Source organism: Pelobates fuscus, chromosome 2, assembly GCF_036172605.1.
Source record: "Pelobates fuscus isolate aPelFus1 chromosome 2, aPelFus1.pri, whole genome shotgun sequence".
In the NCBI taxonomy this organism is placed as follows: domain Eukaryota; kingdom Metazoa; phylum Chordata; class Amphibia; order Anura; family Pelobatidae; genus Pelobates; species Pelobates fuscus.
Genome location: NC_086318.1, coordinates 60,054,218 through 60,068,282, shown reverse-complemented (window position 1 = coordinate 60,068,282; position 14,065 = coordinate 60,054,218).

Sequence of the window (14,065 nt, the reverse complement as noted above, 5' to 3'; positions counted from 1 at the left end):
GTTTAACCAAATGAGTTTGTACAAGAAAAAATATGGGGTGAAAGAAAATAGTTTATATGGCCCAATCAGTGTACTGTGAAATATTATATATATACACTGATAAAATGTCCTTTTGACTTTTTCCACATAATGTAGTATGAGTTTGGGGACATCTTAAATCCCCTTTTATTTTCTGTCTTTAATTGATGTACTCTCTTCCAAGTGATTCCTCTAAACAAAACGGTGCTTTTATGTTTAATTTTTCCTGAAACTATTCCTTTTCCCTTGTGGATATGTTGTAAATTGATTCACTGAAATCCAAAATCTTTGACTCTTCCAAATAATTGACTCTCTGAGATTGCTGTGCTTTGCTTAAAATGGGGGAGTCACGTGCCTGTTTTAACACAAGAAAAAAAGTCATTAGCACCTTGAAAGCCTGTTTTTTTGTGTGCACGTTTTACTGGTCACTGGTCCACAACAAACTCTACAGAAATAACCAATAACTCATTATTGGAATTACACCATCTCAACATCCATAGCAGGTTAATTAGTAGGTCAGAATAGCAGTGTTCAACTTGCAGGATGTTATGAATCTCTCGATATGGACTATTAAACAGTTAACATTATATGTAATCATCATTCAGTATTAGTGGATATGTCTGATGTATTGTCAATCAATAAAATGCAAATATACCATCATGGAAAGCAGCCAGAGTCTCAATGGGAAAGTCTACTTGCCTTGTATAATTTAATATCCATCTTAAAGCCTCACTCATCATCATATCCTTAAATGGAAATTAAATAAACACACTGCCGAAAAAGAACAAGTAAACCAAGCAAAAAATCATCACAATATCAAAACCCAAATAAATACATTTTCCAAATAAAGTTCTAATAAAAAAATAAAATAAAATGGAGGCTGTAATTCTCCACTCTCTGTTAAAGTTGAGCAAACACTCACTTATTAAGAGCTTGACATTAGTCAATTTAATTTTAAAAACACTATTCCAAGCGTTTAATTTGGTTGTGTTTTATGTTTTTTTATTTTATTCAGAAGGAAGATAAAAAATCTTTTGAAAATAAATTGTGTGTGTGTTTAGAACTCCTGTCTATTTCAGGCTGCTATAAACACCTCCTTAGATCTTATCTTTTTGCTTTGCACTAAACAAAAGAATTCCTGTAACACTGGATTCAGGAACATTCCATTGGCAATACACAGACCACCTCTAACTCTTTATAGAGTTTCACTACCAAGACCCACACTGTATTTTGCCTCACAAGTGTGCATTTTACAGGTTATTCACCAATCCTCTGACTGTGGTAGGCAAGAGAAATATCTGTGCTATTCCCTATACAATTTAATTCAAAAACAAGCAAACAAACAACAAATGTCACATTACTGATACTTTAAATACTGCTTTGATAGAATTAAACACTTAGTACGCGTTTCCAGTAAATAATTAAAGGCACCTATTTCTCAGTAGAGCTATTTGAATCAAAATGACCGATCTCCTAATAAATTCACCTGTTCTTTGTAATGCCCTTTGTCACTACAAGCCCTCAAGCAATTGCATTGCTGATTCCTGTTAACTGAATTACATGATAAATTAAATGCATGTTATATAAATGAACCTTTGCTTATCGTTTTGCCTTCATTTTGCCTTCCCTCATACATGCTTTCTAACTGGCGAAAAAGTTGTATTTAAAGTGCCATTTTGGACAAACCATAATTTTCTATAGGGTGTGCTTAAGAGATTTATTTTTGCAAACATTTATTTGATAAACTATATTTATAGTTATAAATTTTTTTTTTTAAATGTTCATTTATTTTTATTCATTATCTAAAATTACAAGGTAAAATGTTTGCATTACAACACAATTTATAGCTCTATTGATAAGCAGACTTTGCAAAGATAATCAATCTTTATTTTTATCCAGATAATAAGCTAATCTAATATAATAAATGGTGCACAGACCTTTACCAGGGACAGTTTTACATTTTTTTCCAGTTTTGCCCTGTATTAAGGGTATGTCTGATCATACCTTGCCTATCTTATCTTCTACTGTGAGTTTCATATTCAAAATAGGAGTCCTTAGTCTGCAATGTATCACATGATTTACATATTATTAGTATGGATTGTGGAAGGAGGATATCTCTTATTTATCTAAGATTAATTCAGCATTAAAAGCCACTCATTATTTTTTTTTTTATCACAATACATTCATTTTTACAATTTGGAAATGTTCATTACCCAATCCAAGGCCATTTTGTCTCCCTGGAAAATACAAGATGACGTTGGGATACAACTAAAAATAATCAAATCTTTCCACTTCTTTCATATCAACTGTCCCACTGTTTTGGTGCCTGATACCACAGGATATGTTCAGAGGTCTTGTGGAATCCATGCCTCAGTGGATCAGAGCTGCTTGGCTAGCATGAGGTAGGCCTGCACAATATTAGGCAGGTGGTTTTAATGCCGTGACTGATCAGTGTATATGCTATAACAATTTTGTTTAAAATACAAGATTATGTGGGACTGGGTATTTATAATCAATCCAAACTGAGCTTCTTTGTGGAATATTCTACAGACAACAGTCAGCCTAACTGTTTGGACACTAGCGGCAATGCACTGTTGTTCATTGCTTAGTGGACCCTTGCTTTTTTTCAGTGATATATTTTTTTTTGTTTTGTTTTTAGAATTATGGCTTTTAAGTAGAAACCACACATATTAGGCATAACATGTAAAAGTTTCCATTATAGCTCCTTTTCAGTAGCACAGTCCACAAATGATTATACAGAGGAATACAGAAGATTATACTAGGTTCTCAATAAAGGACATTTGCCCCACTAAGGAGTAACAGGTAATTATTACTTAGATTCCAATAAAGTTTACTATATATAACTCTAGACAATATAGTTACACCTCTTTAAATACAGAGTGCTTGTTCCCATTCTTATTGGTAAAAAAAAAAACAAAAAAACAGTCATTAAACATTGCAAATACTATCAGCTAGTAAAATAAATGCTGACAGGTTTCCTTGGTCAACACTTTTAGTATTTAACATCTGTGCACTAGTGATGCTACCTACACTGAGACCGACCACCACTTCGCATCAACTGTTTTACAATCTGGTTCAATGTCAGAAAAAATACACATTTTCCCATTCATTGCCATTGCGATATGACTAGAAGACGTTAAATGTTTAACTCAGTGCCTGTGAACTTCACGTGCAATCACTCGAGCATGTGTATGCCCATAAATGACTTACCAATTTCACAGACATTTATCGAAAATTAAATTTGGTGCTTAAATGTAGAATAAATGTAGTGTTTTAATAAAATATGTAATATAACCTGCAGAGAGAGTTTTCAGTCATTAACTTACTTTTACACATGGTCAAGCATAATTTTGAATCAGGATTTGACAGTGGTAAATTTTACCATCTAGAATGGTAACCTCGTCTATTATCTCTATATGAGATGTTAACATTTTAGCTAACCTCAAATTATTAGCTGTTTATCAGTTTCATATAGACTTGTGCATGGCAAGAAATTTCGGTTCACAAAAATAGGAAATTTTTCGGCACACCCAACATTTGGTCAAATGTCGGATCAGCTTGGTCAATTGTTGATTTAGAAATCAAATCAGAAGAACACGCCAACATTGCACGTAAATGGGTGCTGCAAATTATACTCATAATGTAATGTTATGTATACATTCTCCAGTACACTTATAGGTACATTTTCCTACAATTTGATTCAGATTCAAAAAGTAACAAATAAAGGGGGAACAGGAGGAATAGCCAAACATCTATACTTATGTATTATATGTTTATAAAATATATGACTATATGTACATATATGTTTTTTTTATCACTGCTCCTCTTGTTTTTACCTCTATTGCTAACCTCTCACTTGATTTGTGAATAAAATCAAAATTAAGTGACTGCCTCCTAGCCATCAACTATCATTTTTTTCATCAAGCTTCTCTTATTGGTGCCATGGGTGGAATTTAGAATATTGTGTAGGAAAAAAGGGGAGCAGTGCCTTGACGGTGTCCATAAATCTAGGTCAACATGCAACAAAAAAAGAGGACAAAGTGTAGTAAGTATATCATTTGGTGAAAGTAAATAAAGGGATATAGAGCTGATAATCAGTTCCAGATTGATGCTTCTTGAACATGCAATCCCACCTATGGATATACTTGATGTCTTGTTCCATTGGAGAGTGATCCAGACATATGAAAAATTAGAATATAACAGAATATAACATAGAATATAAATATCTTCCAGTAATAGACATTTAGTGGCACAATCTACACTCTTGGGTACACACAAATTCCCACTCTCCGATATGTGCGATAGCAGTTCTCACCATATGATATATGGAAATATAGAAATAAAAATATAGTGCTCACTGTTTAAAATGAAATACAAATAATGAAAGAGATGCACTCACTGGTAAAGAGCAAAGTGATTTTTCTCAATCACTATGGCATGATTCGTATGTTTCCCACCAAGGAAGTTGATGAACCAATCGTTATGATAAAATCAGGAAGGTTCAATCACGATCAAAAACACACATTTTATTGAAAATAGCATATAAATGCAGAAAAGTAAAACAAAGTACAATTTTTACAGTTGTAATGAAATTTAGAGAACAAAACGTCTCTAAATAAGATTTAGTTTTTATTAGCTGTCACAATTAAATTCCCCAAAACATGGTAGACAACTATCAATATTTACCAGTTGTCAACTAGAATTATTTTCCCTTACCAGTTAGGTAACTGTAACTTAAAAAGTGTTAATTTTGTGGATTGGTATTAGTATGTAAATCTCCTATTGAAATGCAGCTGAAGCGAAAGAAGTAGGAGTATTAATCTGTCCGAGAACAAGATTGTTGGGTTCAGATGGTTTGCGTGATTGAATAGAAAAATAGACACTTCAGTCAACCAAGTGGTGCAGTTGGTGGGAGAAGAATAATTAAAAGGGATTTAGATGTGTACAAGCTACCTAAAAAAAGAAATGCAAAGGGCAATGAAAGAGAAGTAACCAGCATTTAAAGAAACACGGAGTGCTGTAATCAGAGAAGGTTGGTGTTCACATACTATAGGCTTGATCAATAACACAAAACCTGCATTTAAAAATAAAACCATCACCATAATACATGTTTGCACAAAAAAAAAAAAAAAAAAAACACCAAACAATAACTTAGTAGGTGTAACCCTAGGGAAGATGTATTCACACAAAAAATAACCCACCCTTAATTAACATTCACTGCAACTGCACAAACTCTTACTAAATTATACTGGCAGTGGTACTCTAATCATGGTGCTAACTGGACAGGAATACATAGATAAAACCTTACTCTTAGCAGTCCTGCTGAACCCCAGTGAAAATAGAGGGCAACAGAAAACCTTTGCTTCACAATACCTGACCAATGGTCACGGGGCAAAGTTTGAATAAAACAAACAGTGGTTCTTAGATGCCCCTATGAACTAGGCAATAAAAAATTGCAATCAACCTGTGAGGTCCTGCAAAAGTTACCGAGTTGCATCGCGGAGTACTCTAGCAAACCTATGTCTGCTAGTGAACCTTATTACATTATTACCTTCAGTATTGTGGTCAACTTAGGCTCTGAGGTGTGAGTGCGTGGGGTTTCAGTTGTCTACTATGGCTTGGACCAGTGTGTCCTCATTTGTGGACCTTATTCCTCGCCTTAATGCGATAGTTCCACATTGCATTTTTATTGTCTTATCTGTAATTTGCTTCCAATATATAGGGTGTAACTGAGAACTTGAGGGGTGGGAGGGGGGTACTCATTATATTTTATAAATAGTTACTTCAATTAAATAATTTTTTTCTAGTATAGTCTCCTCTCCTTTAAAATAAAAAAACTTCAATAAAGCACTGAGACCAAGTTCTACCTGAAGCTTAATCTGCCTTAAGTGATGTCACTCCTCCTTATAGAGGAGTTTTATTTAACCTAGGGTAAATGTCCGGAATCTTGTTCCCCCCAAAGCCGTGAGGGACAGAGGCAGGGACAGGAAGGGCTATAGGGCAGCAAAGGCGGTAGCAGTGACATGACTTGTCTGAGTATGTTTTGCAAGATTACTGATGTATATTAATGCATACTACTGAATGCTAAAAGTTAATTGCAAGCAAACCTGGACCATCTCATAGCGCAATTGTGGAATCGGTCGTAATTCTGATTTCTGAAGGTTGGGGCAGTCACTAACTGTTTTTTTTTCCACCCATCAAGTGAGCAATAGAGGGAAAAGGGAAGATCAATAAATTAATCTGTATTCATATATTGTATATTTTCTAAACATATAATATATAAATATAGATTTTTGAATGCTCCTCCTGTTTTTCCTCCGTTGCTTACTTTTAATCACTTGATCTTTGAACCAAATTACAAAAAAATGGTCCTATCATTGTGCTGCAAATGATATACTTAATATTATATAAGGTATGAATTTTGCAGTGCACTAACTGGCATGTTTTTGCACCCATTTGATTTTCCTGACTCAGTTTCTAAATCAGGTTTTTGGTACCGAAAACCTGCCAAACCAACATTTGTTTTTTTGGTTTAACATATGTAAACAAAATAGCCGTCAATGGGCTATTTTTTTTAAATTTTTTTTCCAATTTATCGTTTTTATTGTAGCCTAGCAAGTACAGACAGCAAAAAAAAAAGAAAAAAAAAGAAAATCAGTAACGGTTTAAGTGCTACATTATATGGGTATGACTGCAGTCAAGTTAAATTATTAAACATCAGCTATAAGTTGCACAATTTTATAAAAGAGTCAAGCAAATCATAACAAAAGCATTCAAAGCTGTTATGCCACTGGGTGCTAATAAAGTAAATCTAAAGATAATGTAGCAGAAGAAGAAGTAAGACTCTGCAATGCTCAATACAGTAGTACAGACTAGTAACCATAGCTGTAGATCAGTCAATGCCACAAGTAGGACATAATGGAACGTTTATCTCCATACCAAACCCAATGGCTCCTCCTGTCCCCACAGAGCTTATTGTAACTCGCTTGGATTGCTGATGTTGAGTAAAGCTTGGGTTGCACTGCTTCAGCTGCACATATTATATTAGGGCATGAGGTAAATTTGGCAAATTGGCAAATTTCATAAATTTTTTTGTCAAATGATACCTCCAGTTTTGGCCTACTAGGCCTATCTGACTAGCTCTGTTATGGCAGCCATTTTAGGTGCACCACGCGTTCACCAATTCAGGAGGATTAGAGTCCTCAGCTGCAAAGGAACAAGCAATCCCAATATATATGTGTATTAGTAGTATATATATATATATATATATATATATATATATATGAAAAATGGGGGGATGGTTGCACTCACCTAAACATGCTTCAACGGGGTGCTGCTGGGGGCCATATTATACAATACACAAGATCCAGCGCACTCTCCTATCTACTAAACAGCAACTTCAATGTTGACAGATTGTATTAGTTTGTAAAAGATTTTTTAAAAACACCTAATCTAGGCAAAAAAATAATGGGGATTTAGTTACATTATATGATCATACATTGCATAAGCCTGCTACAACGTCAATGTACCCCATCTTTGGCAGGTCCTACTCTCACAGTCTAATGCCTGCTCTTATGAGATTAACCACTTACTTGGGAAAAAATTCCATCTGAGGCTCTCTGCAGTACAAGGCTAAATAGGGACCTGAGATGAGGCACCTGTAACAGGGAGGGGTGCAAAACCAAGGAGTTGGCTAGACTCCCAAATATATATATATATGAAAAATGGGGGGATGGTTGCACTCACCTAAACATGCTTCAATGGGGTCATCTCAGGTCCCTATTTAGCCTTGTACTGCAGAGAGCCTCAGATGGAATTTTTTCCCAAGTAAGTGGTTAATCTCATAAGAGCAGACATTAGACTGTGAGAGTAGGACCTGCCAAAGATGGGGTACATTGACGTTGTGGCAGGCTTATGCAATGTATGATCATATAATGTAACTAAATCCCCATTATTTTTTTGCCTAGATTAGGTGTTTTTAAAAAAAACTTTTACAAACTAATACAATCTGTCAACATTGAAGTTGCTGTTTAGTAGATAGGAGAGTGTGCTGGATCTTGTGTATTGTATAATATGGCCCCCAGCAGCACCCCATTGAAGCATGTTTAGGTGAGTGCAACCATCCCCCCATTTTTCATATATATATATATATATATATATATATATATATATATTTGGGAGTCTAGCCAACTCCTTGGTTTTGCACCCTTCCCTGTTACAGGTGCCTCATCTTAGGTCCCTATTTAGCCTTGTACTGCAGAGAGCCTCAGATGGAATTTTTTCCCAAGTAAGTGGTTAATCTCATAAGAGCAGACATTAGACTGTGAGAGTAGGACCTGCCAAAGATGGGGTACATTGACGTTGTGGCAGGCTTATGCAATGTATGATCATATAATGTAACTAAATCCCCATTATTTTTTTGCCAAGATTAGGTGTTTTTAAAAAAAACTTTTACAAACTAATAAAATCTGTCAACATTGAAGTTGCTGTTTAGTAGATAGGAGAGTGCGCTGGATCTTGTGTATTGTGTGTATGTATATATATATATATATATATATATATATATATGTAATTATGCGATAATATTTATGTGATGTATTAATATACATGTATATATGAATAATACACACAGCAATGTAATTAATATATAACATATAAGTAATAAGTATGTATTGACCCAGTCTTATTGCTAGGTGCATTCACACTTCAGCACCATAGCATATTCAAAGTGAAGAGCACACTCACAGGACTTTATATGAACAAGATAATCTATTTTTTTCAGCTGTGTAACAGCATACTTTCACCATTTCAGTTCCATTACCAAATTTTCCTTAAAGGAACACTATAGGCACCCAGACCACTTCAGCTCAATGAAGTGGTGTGTGTGCCAGGTCCCCCTAGTTTTGACCCTGCAGCTGAAAACACGGAGAAACTGCTATGTTTACATTATAGGGTTAATCCAGCCTCTGTGTGGCTTTCTCCCTGAAAGCCACATGGGCCGCTTCCGTGATTTACACTGAGCAAATCGCACTTATTTGACGCTGAATGTCCTCACGGAGTCCAGTGTCAAAAAGATCCCCATAGGAAAGCATTGAGTAATGCTTTCCTATGGGCGGGTTTGAATGCGCACGCGCCTCTGGCCGTGCATGCGCATTTCGGCTCCACTCGGGAGCTGACTTCGATGGAGGAGGAGAGGTCACCAGTGCTGAGGGAGTCCAGCGCTGGATTAAGGTAAGCAAATAAATGCTAAATTAACCCTTTATTCGACGTGGAACGGGGCCCTAGTCAGCAAATATGTATTCCTAACGCAGTTCCTTGAATATGTCGAGGTAGTTGGACTGAACATTGCAAAGCAGACGTGCAAATGCACGTCTGCTTAGAATAAGTCCTCGCTTTATTTGGAAGCCCTATGAGAGCTTTCTTTTACGTTAGAGCAATATTTTTTTGTTTTCAATTTGAAGTTACCTTTTCCTCCTCTATATGAGCAATCTATCCTGGTGTGACGCATTATTGGGCTGGTTTAGAATATTTCCCATGGCTGCTTTTAGTTCCCAGTCCGACCCTGGTTGTCAGGTTTATTTTATGAAGCAATGAGCTGAGCTGTTTTAATTGAAAGCTCTGAGTGCCATCATTAATCCTTTGAGAAGAAGAACTAGATTGCTTCTCCTCCTCTTCCTGTGAGTAGCCAGGCAGCAAGTTCTCACAGCCAATACATGCCTGACAGCTGGTGTGGGACTGGACTAATAGTGAAAACAAGAGTTAGCTTTTCTGAAATAAATAATTTGCAGAGAGTTCTAAACCATGTAATTTGCAGGATGATGTAATGTCTATTAATTATGTTACAAAATTCATAGAGAAATTAAGAAAATATCATATATATATATATATATATATATATATATATATATATATATATAGTGTTCAAGTAGATATTGTAGCCATATTAGTTCAGTGATGTAGATGTAAAAAACAGATAACATTTGTATCTTGTAATACCTTTTTAGTCCAATAAAAAAGGTATTACAAGATACAAATTTTATCTGTTTTATATATACATATATATATATAAACATACACAAAACAGGGTCCAATTTAACCTTGCTTCGCAGAGAGTCCCAGGAGGAAGCATTTCCCACGTAAGTGGATTAATCTCATAAAAGCAGGCATTCGGTGGCTAGAGTAGGACCTGCCAAAGATGATGTACATTAATGTTGTGGCAGGCTCATGTAATGTATGTTCATATACTGTAACTATATGAATGAGTGATTTAGTGAGCACGCTCGATCTTGTATGTTTTATATATATCATTTTTTTTTTGTATGCTTTATATAAATAATATAATATACAGAAATATATATATATATGTATGTATGCACTTGATAGCTCTCAATCGTTCAAGTGCTTATAACAGAGCACTCATGGAACTTCTTTAAATACAATAACTGTAATTTATTCATCAAACAAAGTAAACATTTCAGTCCGTTCAGGGACTTTTCGCACGAAACTGATAATCAAAATCTTCACAGAAAAGAGCAGAACTGTAGACAAGAAATATATGTACATGCATGCAGTTGCGTGTGAATGTGCATGCATGCGTCCATATAGACATACAGCTAGCTAGAGAAATAGACAGAGAGATACTCACACATTCACACAAGCTTTTTTTCTGTTCTACACTACTGCTCGTTTCTGACATGATTGTGATGATCACTTTGCATTTTCCTTTTTCTTAATGATCTCCAGTATCAGATGTGCTTGTGCCTTTTGATGGCTGATATGAAATTTCGTTTTGCATTTCATCTGTTAAGGAAAAAAATAAATAAGAAGAAGAAATAAGTACTTTATTGGTTTCTGGCATGCTTTTTTTTTTTTTTGTTAATTTACCTTCCTCACTATTTTCTCTCTGAGCGTCTCTAAAATGATGAGTCTTTTGTGTCTCATCTGTATGTTGGCTTTGTCTCACCCCCCCCCCCCCACCCTTTTGTGTTGCCCACAGCAGGGGGTAAGCAGCTGTACCATACAGATCTGCTGGATAATCTTCCCATTCTCTATTTAAATGTGCGTGTTTCCTTGTGGCAAATCAGCTTTGCTAACTACAGTAAATTGCACTCCCGCGTTCTACATCAACCTCAGAATTGTAGCTAGGTGTAAAACTGACTTTCAAAAGTATTAAATTGGCATATGGCTATTTTCCGCTGTTTAATAGTGTTAAACAAGTCATGACTTGCTTGTTTTAAGCCCTTTTGTAATTAAACAGAAGGTATCTACATTTTGCATTGTGGAAATCGGTGATTTCTGGGGAGATGCACTAAGGGCCAGTGAGAACCTGTTTTAATTATGCCTAAAATATGTTTAACCATCTTCACAATAGTTAATTATGAGATAGCCATGTGCACTAAGAATGAGGTATTCTTAAGGGAATGGCTGTTCCTTTTCTCATTAGCTTACTCTCATAAGGGCTAAGCAAACTCGTTAATCTCCAACGTTCATCGTTAAAGTCAACTATTGCTATAAAAATACAATATTCATATCTATGAAAAACAATATATATATATATTTAAATATAATTCCTGCAGATAGCTTTTATACATGCATTTAGCACACATACCTGAACTGCTTCAGATGACAAAAGTCTTCATCTTACCCTCAGATGTAACCCCATATGATACCTTTCTGCTTGATTGCACTATATCATAAAAAATTAAAGTTTAACCCCGTAAGGACCAATGACAGAATGTTTCCATTATAGCAATCCAAACTTTGAAGATTCTGGATCAGAATGGAATGGCGGCAGGGCTGTATGGATCTGAAAATACTTAATAAATAGGACACTCCATACTAGCACAGGGTACTTGGGGACCAGAGTTTGATGACATGAAATGTATTTGGTCCTTAAAGCTTTATATTAAATAAAAAATAAGTGCTAAAAACGGACATATAAAAGGTGTTTGTTTATCTGTCTGTCCATCCTTCCGTCCGTTCATCCAGTCATCCATCCGTCCATCCATCGATCCATCGATCTCTTTCTCCCCCTAGTACAAGATATAGGATCTTTAATTTGGTGTGTTTTGGAAGGAGTCATACAATATCACTAACAATTCTCAGTGTGCTTGCACCCGCAGCATTAGGACTCAGGAATGTGCAGGTGCTAACATTTATTTAAAGTTCAATCCCAGGCTCTCATCATTCATGGTTCTCAAGCTCTGGGATGTGTGAAGTATATGGAATTGCATATTTTATACTGATTGTCTTGTATAGTTACTGTAACTTCCCACAAGCTCTTGGTATAACTTCATTTGAATGTGTCCTTCCCCCGTGGCAAGACCAGCAGAATAGTTATGTACATTTTATCCTGGGGAGAGGGTGGAGCAATACCCAAAGCTTAAGTGTGCACTGTTAGGGACACTTCCTTGTTCTAATGCTATAAGTCTCAGCATGATGCTCTCTTCTCCGTGGGTGACATCAAACACCCTAGGTAGAACTGCAAGGCTCCCTGCCAGAGAGGTTAGTATATGTCTTTGAATATGTCATCAATGTCTCTTTTCTAGTGGTGGTTTTAATACAACACAATAATGATCACCTTGCTGTTCATCCCAAACCCCAGGTCCATTGTTTACCTTTTTTTCCTCCACCCTCCCTTTTGTGTGTGTAACTTCTGTATCTCGAACTACAGGGATAACGATACAGCTGTATCTTCTACATTAGAAGATACTATAGAGTTATATACTACTCATTAAAAGTACTTTCAATTGAAGGATTTCCTGTTTGTCTCTCTGAAGCATTTCGAAGAAGTAAATTAGTAGAGACCACAAAAAAAAACTATCTTTATTTGCAGGCCTTCCATTCTATTATCCCGATCTTCTCTGAGAAGTGTAGCAGAAGATTCAATAAAAGTATTAAAACACTGTAGAGCAGATTGTCAGGATCGGGACAGGGATCCAACACGCAAAGTACAAACAGGTACAGGGTACGTATACCGGTCCTTAGAATGGCCGGGCTAACGTACAGAGAGTATAGAGAATGGTCAGAGACAAGCCGAGGTCGAGGGAACGAGAAGACAGGTAAGCGAGGAACAAGCCGGGTCAAGGATAACGGAGGTAAACAGAGTAAGGAAACAAGCCGGGTCGAAACCAAAAGGATAACTGAGAAACACCAGAGCACTGTGTGACTAGACAGGCTAGAACCACGACAGGGCAATGAGCAACAGGGCGAAGTATGTTTAAATACCCTGGCTAGAGAGGATAGACACGCCTCCGACGAAACCTGATTAGTCTGTCTCGGACTGAGTGACAGGTCGTTCCGGATTGGCGTGATGACGTCGGCCTCCGGGCACCATGCTACAAAAGGAAGAGACTCCCTCGCGGCCGGCGTTTGTGTGACCGGGTCGACCGCGAGGAACAGAGGAAACATGGCGTCCGGACGGATGAACGTCTAAGTCTCTACCTCTCTCGGAGGTAGAGACTTCAGGTACCCTGACAGTACCCCCCCCCCAGATACGCCCACCGGGCGGAAAGAACCGGGACGAGATGGAAAGCGAGAGTGATACGCCCTGCGGAGACGAGGAGCATGAACATCCTCCTGAGGTACCCAACTCCTCTCCTCAGGACCGTATCCCTTCCAATCGACCAGATATTGTACTTTCCCCCGGGAGATACGAGAATCAATAATAGAGTTAACCTCATACTCCTCCTGACCCTCCACCTGAACAGGACAAGGAGGGGCTGTTGTGGAGGAGAACCTGTTACAAATAAGAGGTTTCAGCAACGACACATGAAACGAGTTAGGGATGCGTAAGGTATCAGGAAGAGCTAGACGATACGCAACTGGATTGATACGAGACAACACCCTGTAAGGTCCAATATAACGGGGAGCGAACTTCATGGAGGGCACCTTTAAACGGATGTTCCTCGTGCTCAACCATACCCTATCACCCGGAACAAAGAGCGGAGCCGCCCTTCTACGTTTATCAGCATGTTTCTTAACCAGCATAGAATTGTGCGTAAGGATTTGCCGAGTTTGATCCCAC